This window comes from Callithrix jacchus, chromosome 1 (genome assembly GCF_049354715.1).
Source record: "Callithrix jacchus isolate 240 chromosome 1, calJac240_pri, whole genome shotgun sequence".
Lineage (NCBI taxonomy): Eukaryota > Metazoa > Chordata > Mammalia > Primates > Cebidae > Callithrix > Callithrix jacchus.
Genome location: NC_133502.1, coordinates 79,582,208 through 79,587,582, shown reverse-complemented (window position 1 = coordinate 79,587,582; position 5,375 = coordinate 79,582,208). Strand labels below are relative to the sequence as shown.

Here is a 5,375-nt window from a genome sequence, read left to right as displayed (position 1 = left end):
CCTGCAGGCTGTTATCTGCATGCCTGAAGTATTTCAAAGGCGACTTCCTTCTCTAGGCTTCATTCACCTAGGCTTCAGTCTAAGGTGTGGTAATGTATGGGGAGAGTGATCACTTTCCATGATAAACTCCTGTTTGTGTTGCTATTAACTAATTTCAAAGCCAGCATTAGACTTTCATAGCAGTGCTGTTTTTCTTTTCTGCTGCTGTGAAATTGAAGCTTATTCATGGAGAAAAGACCACGGTCAGTTCTGAATGGAGGAGGCAGAGGGTGTGTGTGGGAGTGAGGGTGTGTAAAGATGCATGTGAGTGTGTGGATGTGTGTGTGGATGTGTGAGGGAGCATGGGTGTGTATAGATGCATGTGGGTGTGTGTGGATGTGTGTGGGTGTGTGTGGGTGTGTATGGGTGTGTGTGTATATAGATGCATGTGGGTGTGTGGGGGTGTGTGTGGATATGTGTGTGTGTGGGTGGGAGTGAGGGTGTGTATAGATGCATATGGGTGTGTGTGGGTGTGTGTGGATGTGTATGAGTGTGTGTATGTGTGTGGGTGGTGTGTGTGGGTGTGTGGATGCATGTGTATGTGTATGGGTGTGGGGGTGTGTGTGGCTGTGCGTGGCTGTGTGTGTATGTCTGTAGGCGGTGTGTGTGTGGATGTGTGTTGATGTGTGTGGGTGCGTGTGGATGTGAGGGTGTGTATAGATGCGTGTGGGTGTGTGGATGTGTGTGGGTGCATATGTGTGGATGCATGTGGAAGTGTGTGGGTGTGTGTGGATGCGTGTGGATGTGTGTGGTTGTGTCTGGGTACATCTGAGTGCATGTCTAAGGAAAAGATGGGAATGGAGAGGCTGCCACAAAATGGCCTCAGACCCCGAGACCAGGAAGGAAGAAAACAGGGAAAAACAAAGCAAAACTAAAAATGCTGTGTTGCTTTTAGATGATCATTTTATGGCAAGGCAAACATGTCCTTAATCAAGAGGTGCTTGGCGTCCACAGAGCCCCTCCTCGCTCTGGCCACTGAGTGCCCTCGGGAGGCGGTGAGGCAGCCCAGGCCTCTGCTGCTGGCACTGAAACCGGCTGCAGCAGCCCCTCCTCGTGGCAGAAGGAGCGTTTGCCATTCTACGCATGACATGCGCAGCCATGTGTGTGTGTGAAAGCCGCACTCGTGCCTCTACTTCACATGATCACGAACTGTTGGGAGTGCTGAGTTGTTAGCGAACTGCTAAATCAGATGCAGCTTTCTCAGAGCCACGTTTAGCAGGGGTAAGCCCACTCTTCGGGTAGCTGACAAACAGAATAGAAAATGTGAGATTTGGGGTTGAGAGCCAACTCGGGCATCTCAGGGGAACGGCTCACAAGAAAGACGTTCGGTTTTTAGCAACCAAACTGGAAATGTCCTGGTAACCAAAAGGGAGCCATCTCAGCTCAGGCACATCTCCATGTGGTCAGCAGCACTCTGGCAGCCTGCAAGTAGTTCTCACACTTGCAGGGCTCAGTGATATGCTTGGAGTGGATTAAGAGGAGCAGAATTCTCTTGTCTTCATGAACCAAAACGGGCACTACTGATAAAGTTTGATTTTTACCAATCCCTCTCCAGAGAGATTACATCAAACACCCAGATGAAAGTGTTGGAAATACAGCTTGATAACAAAAGGAAGCCCATGGCTGGATGCGGTGGCACAAGCATAGTCCTAGCATTCTGGGAGGCCAAGGTGGGAGGATCATTTGAGCCCTGGAGTTTGAAACCAACCTGGGCAACACAGCAAGACCCCAACTCTACAAAAGTTTTAAAAATTAGCTGGATATGGTGGTGCCTGCCTATAGTCCCAGCTACTCAGAAGGCTGAGGGAGGATCACTTGAGCCCAGGAGGTCAGGCTGCAGTGAGCTGTGATTATGCTACTGTACCCCAGCCTGGGTGACTCCATGAGAGCTTGCATCCATTAAAAAAAGAGAGAGAGATAGAGAAAGGAAAAAAAAGAAAAGGGCTCACATATGTGCAGAGCAGAGAGCTGTTTAAATGACCTGCAAACAATTCTGTGTGCCCCCCATAACTTGCTCTGAATCTCCAACACTTAGACCCTCTGCCATGATGTTGTTGGTTGGGGAGGTTTTTGGTCTGGGTCTCTAGCTTTTATTTCCACCACAAACACCATGCCTCTTGAGCAACCTTCCTGGAATCCCAACCTAGTACTGTTCTTAGTTGTGAAAACTTAACGTGGCAGTAAATTTTAATTAAATATCTGCCCTCAGTTTTCCCTTTAAATGTTTTTGCTGCAAAGGTATTTTTCCCACTGCCAACTGAAACTTCTGAAACCATGCAGGGTGTATAAAGACAGCAGGTGATGTACATGGCAAACATATGAATGTATCAGTCAGGATAAGCTGGGGTTTGCTGTGAAAACAATCAGACCCCAGATCCCAGCAGTTTAAAAAGAAAGGCTGATGTCTCATCATGAAGCCAGTCACATCATGACTTCATTACAGGTTGGCTGCCACTCCGCTCCATGCTGGCGGTGCCCTGGGACCCAGGCTAAATGAGTGTCCTCTTTCTGCAACCTGCTGGTGCAATATGATATCAGCACCCCATCTTCCTGCCCCTCAACTGCACGGTGTCTTTGCTTCCATCCAGACGTGGTACATGCCACTTTACCTGTGTTCCACTGCCCAAGGGAGTCACTCGGCTATAGCTCAGTTCAGTGGGAAGGGGCCACATCCAAATGATCCCTTCTGGAGGAGGATGGCTTCCTGGAAGGAAACCTGGATATCTGAGAAGGCAGCAAGGTTAGCACTGCAAAGGGGCCCTCTGTCTATTCTTGGTGTCTGGTCTGAAATTAATAAGCAAAGTTTATCTGTGTCTACACGTTTCCAGGAAAAAGCCTGACGGTGGGTATTCCATCGCAGGAGGCAGCCCGCAAGCCTGGCATTCCAGTTCTCCAAAAGACCCTACGGAGCAAGGATAATGTGTGAGGAACATTTTCTTTCAGTCCCGCCCTTGTGTTTGAAACCAAGCCACACATAAAATCTCCAGCTCAAGCCCAGGCCTGCCCGGCCCTGGCCAAGCCACACTCTCCCCTGGAGAGCCCCCTCCTCCCAAGTACCCTGGGTGGCCCAGCCCTCCGGAGACATCTCTCAGGAGAGCAGAGGCCCCTCCATCCCATCTGGATCCCAGAGCCCAACCGTCTTGGCTGAGGCTGCCCAGGGTAGGGTGTCAGTCAAACTAAAGAATATTCTTTTAATACTGAATAACCATGTAGGGCTGGCAGGGATCCCTCCGCCTGACAGATGGCGAACACATGCCCGGGGCAGCCGCTCCCCACATCAATCTCTCTGTGCGGCTTTCAGCACATCCTTGGCCAGGCCCCCTCCTCGCAGGGCTCGTGATGGTAATACAGAGGCTTTCTGAGGCTGGGGGGCGGGGGTGTGGAGGGATTTTTTTGGAGGAGGGGCAGGAAGATGGGGTGCTGATATCAGATGCTGTTAGATAGATGCTCGCTCTCCCCCTGACTGGAGCTGCTGGCCTAGGCTGAGCGGCCACCAGCAGGCAGATGGCTCCTGTGTGCGCAGCGGCGTCTGGGAACCATTTTGGGCGTGTAAGATCAGGTTCTTCCCATTGTCACTAGGCTTTTCCTGTCCTTTGGCTTTCAAAATCAATCTCTTTTCACATCCCTTAGATCAAGTTGGAAAACATAACTTGTAAAATCTCCATGATTGGCAGGAGATAGGAGACCTTTCTGAGTCCATTTGGCATGGAGACACGGCCCCATGGGGCAGTGAGGCAGCAAGCTTGCTGCAGGCAGGGCATCTGCTAAGGTCTGAGTGACTGGGCTGCCAACTGCCCTTGCCATGGCCGTGGTTTGCAAGAACATCCACACCCTGGTGGGTCTAGGTTTCTATTTCTAGCCCAAGTCTTTCTCCGGAGCTCCAGCTCCACTCTCCGACAGCAAGCTGCCTTCTGACATCTCCATGTGGGTACCTCAGCACTGTCTCAAACTTTTCACATGCAACCCAGGCTCAGGATGTTTAACTCTGACACTTGCTTCTCCGATGGTGCTCATGGTCTTAAAGCTGCCAGCCTCTCAGTCTTAATCAAGAACACTTGAAACTGGGTAATTGATAAAGAAAGGGATTGATTTCCTGCAGTGATGGAGGCTGAGCGGTCCAAGGTTGAGAGGCTGCACCCTGTGAGGGCCTTCTTGCTGGTGGGGACTCTACAGGGTCCCAAGGTGGCTCAGGGCATCCCATGGTGCAGGGGCTGAGTGTGCCAGCTCAGGCCTCCCTTCCTGTTCTTATAAAGCCACTGGTCCTGCTGCCATCATAACCCATTAAACCATTAACCCGGTAATCCATTAGTCCATGAATGGACTAATTCATTCATGAGGGCAGAACTTCTTAAAGGCCCTACCTCTCCCTACTGCTGTGTTGGAGATTAAGTTTCTACATGGGTTTTGGAGGGGACGTTCAAACCATAGCACCCTCCCAGTTGCTCCAGTCAGATGCCTGGTAGATTTCTCCCTTCTCTTTCTCCTCAATCCTCCCTACTCCTCACCCATCTGATTCATCAGCAGTTTTTGTAATCTGCCTTTGTTGTATATCTTTTTTTTTTTTTTTTGAGATGGAGTCTTGCTCTTGTCATCCAGACTGGAGTGCAATGGCACTATCTTGGCTCACTGTACCTCCACCTCCTGGATTCAAGTGATTCTCCTGCCTCAGTCTCCTGAGTAGATGAGATTAGAGGCACCTGCCACTATGCCCAGCTGACTCTTGTATTTTTAGTAGAGGTGGGGTTTTTCCCTGTTGGCCAGGCTGATCTCGGACTCCTGACCTCAGGTGATCTTCCAGCCTCGGCCTCCCAAAGTGCGGGGATTACAGGAGTGAGCCACTACAGCTGGCCTGTTGTATATCTAGAGTCTGTTTATTTCTCTTTGCTTTCATGGTCACTGGTCCTCTGCAGCCCTCCATCATTTCACCCCTGGACTGTTAGATTAGCTCTCACCTTCACTGTTGTCCTTCTTACCCCCATTCATTCTCTTGGGGTCTCACTGAGGTCTTCTAACAGAAACTAGGCCATGGAAGGGTCAAGCACGTCACCCTCCATGACTAGAGAGCCACACCCTTCTCTTTGGCAGCATGGGCTGGCCCTGACTCTCATTCTTGCCCCATGTGAAGCCGCTGTGATCCTTCCTTTATGACCCTGCAGCAATGCTGGCCTCTGCAAGTTGTTTGATCTTGTCAAAGCTCCTTTGGACTCAGTGTCTTTGCACAGGCCTTCTGCACTGCCCTGACTCCAGAAGAGGTGATTGGAGGCCGAGTGGCAGGCAAGGTTTCGGTAGCAGGACTTTATGGGCAGGCTATATGTCAGGCATGGACAAGCTGGAGC

General features: G+C 50.6%; 1 long non-coding RNA gene across 1 annotated transcript; it reads right to left on the bottom strand.

Moving 5' to 3' along the window:
* Positions 1–938: 938 nt before the first annotated feature.
* Positions 939–5,107, bottom strand: LOC118151579 (uncharacterized). The gene is made up of 3 exons (XR_004739970.2): positions 4,992–5,107; positions 2,649–2,941; positions 939–1,281 (listed from the first exon to the last, which is right to left on the bottom strand). It is a non-coding gene; the product is annotated as an uncharacterized LOC118151579 (long non-coding RNA).
* Between the last annotated feature and the right edge of the window lie 268 nt (positions 5,108–5,375).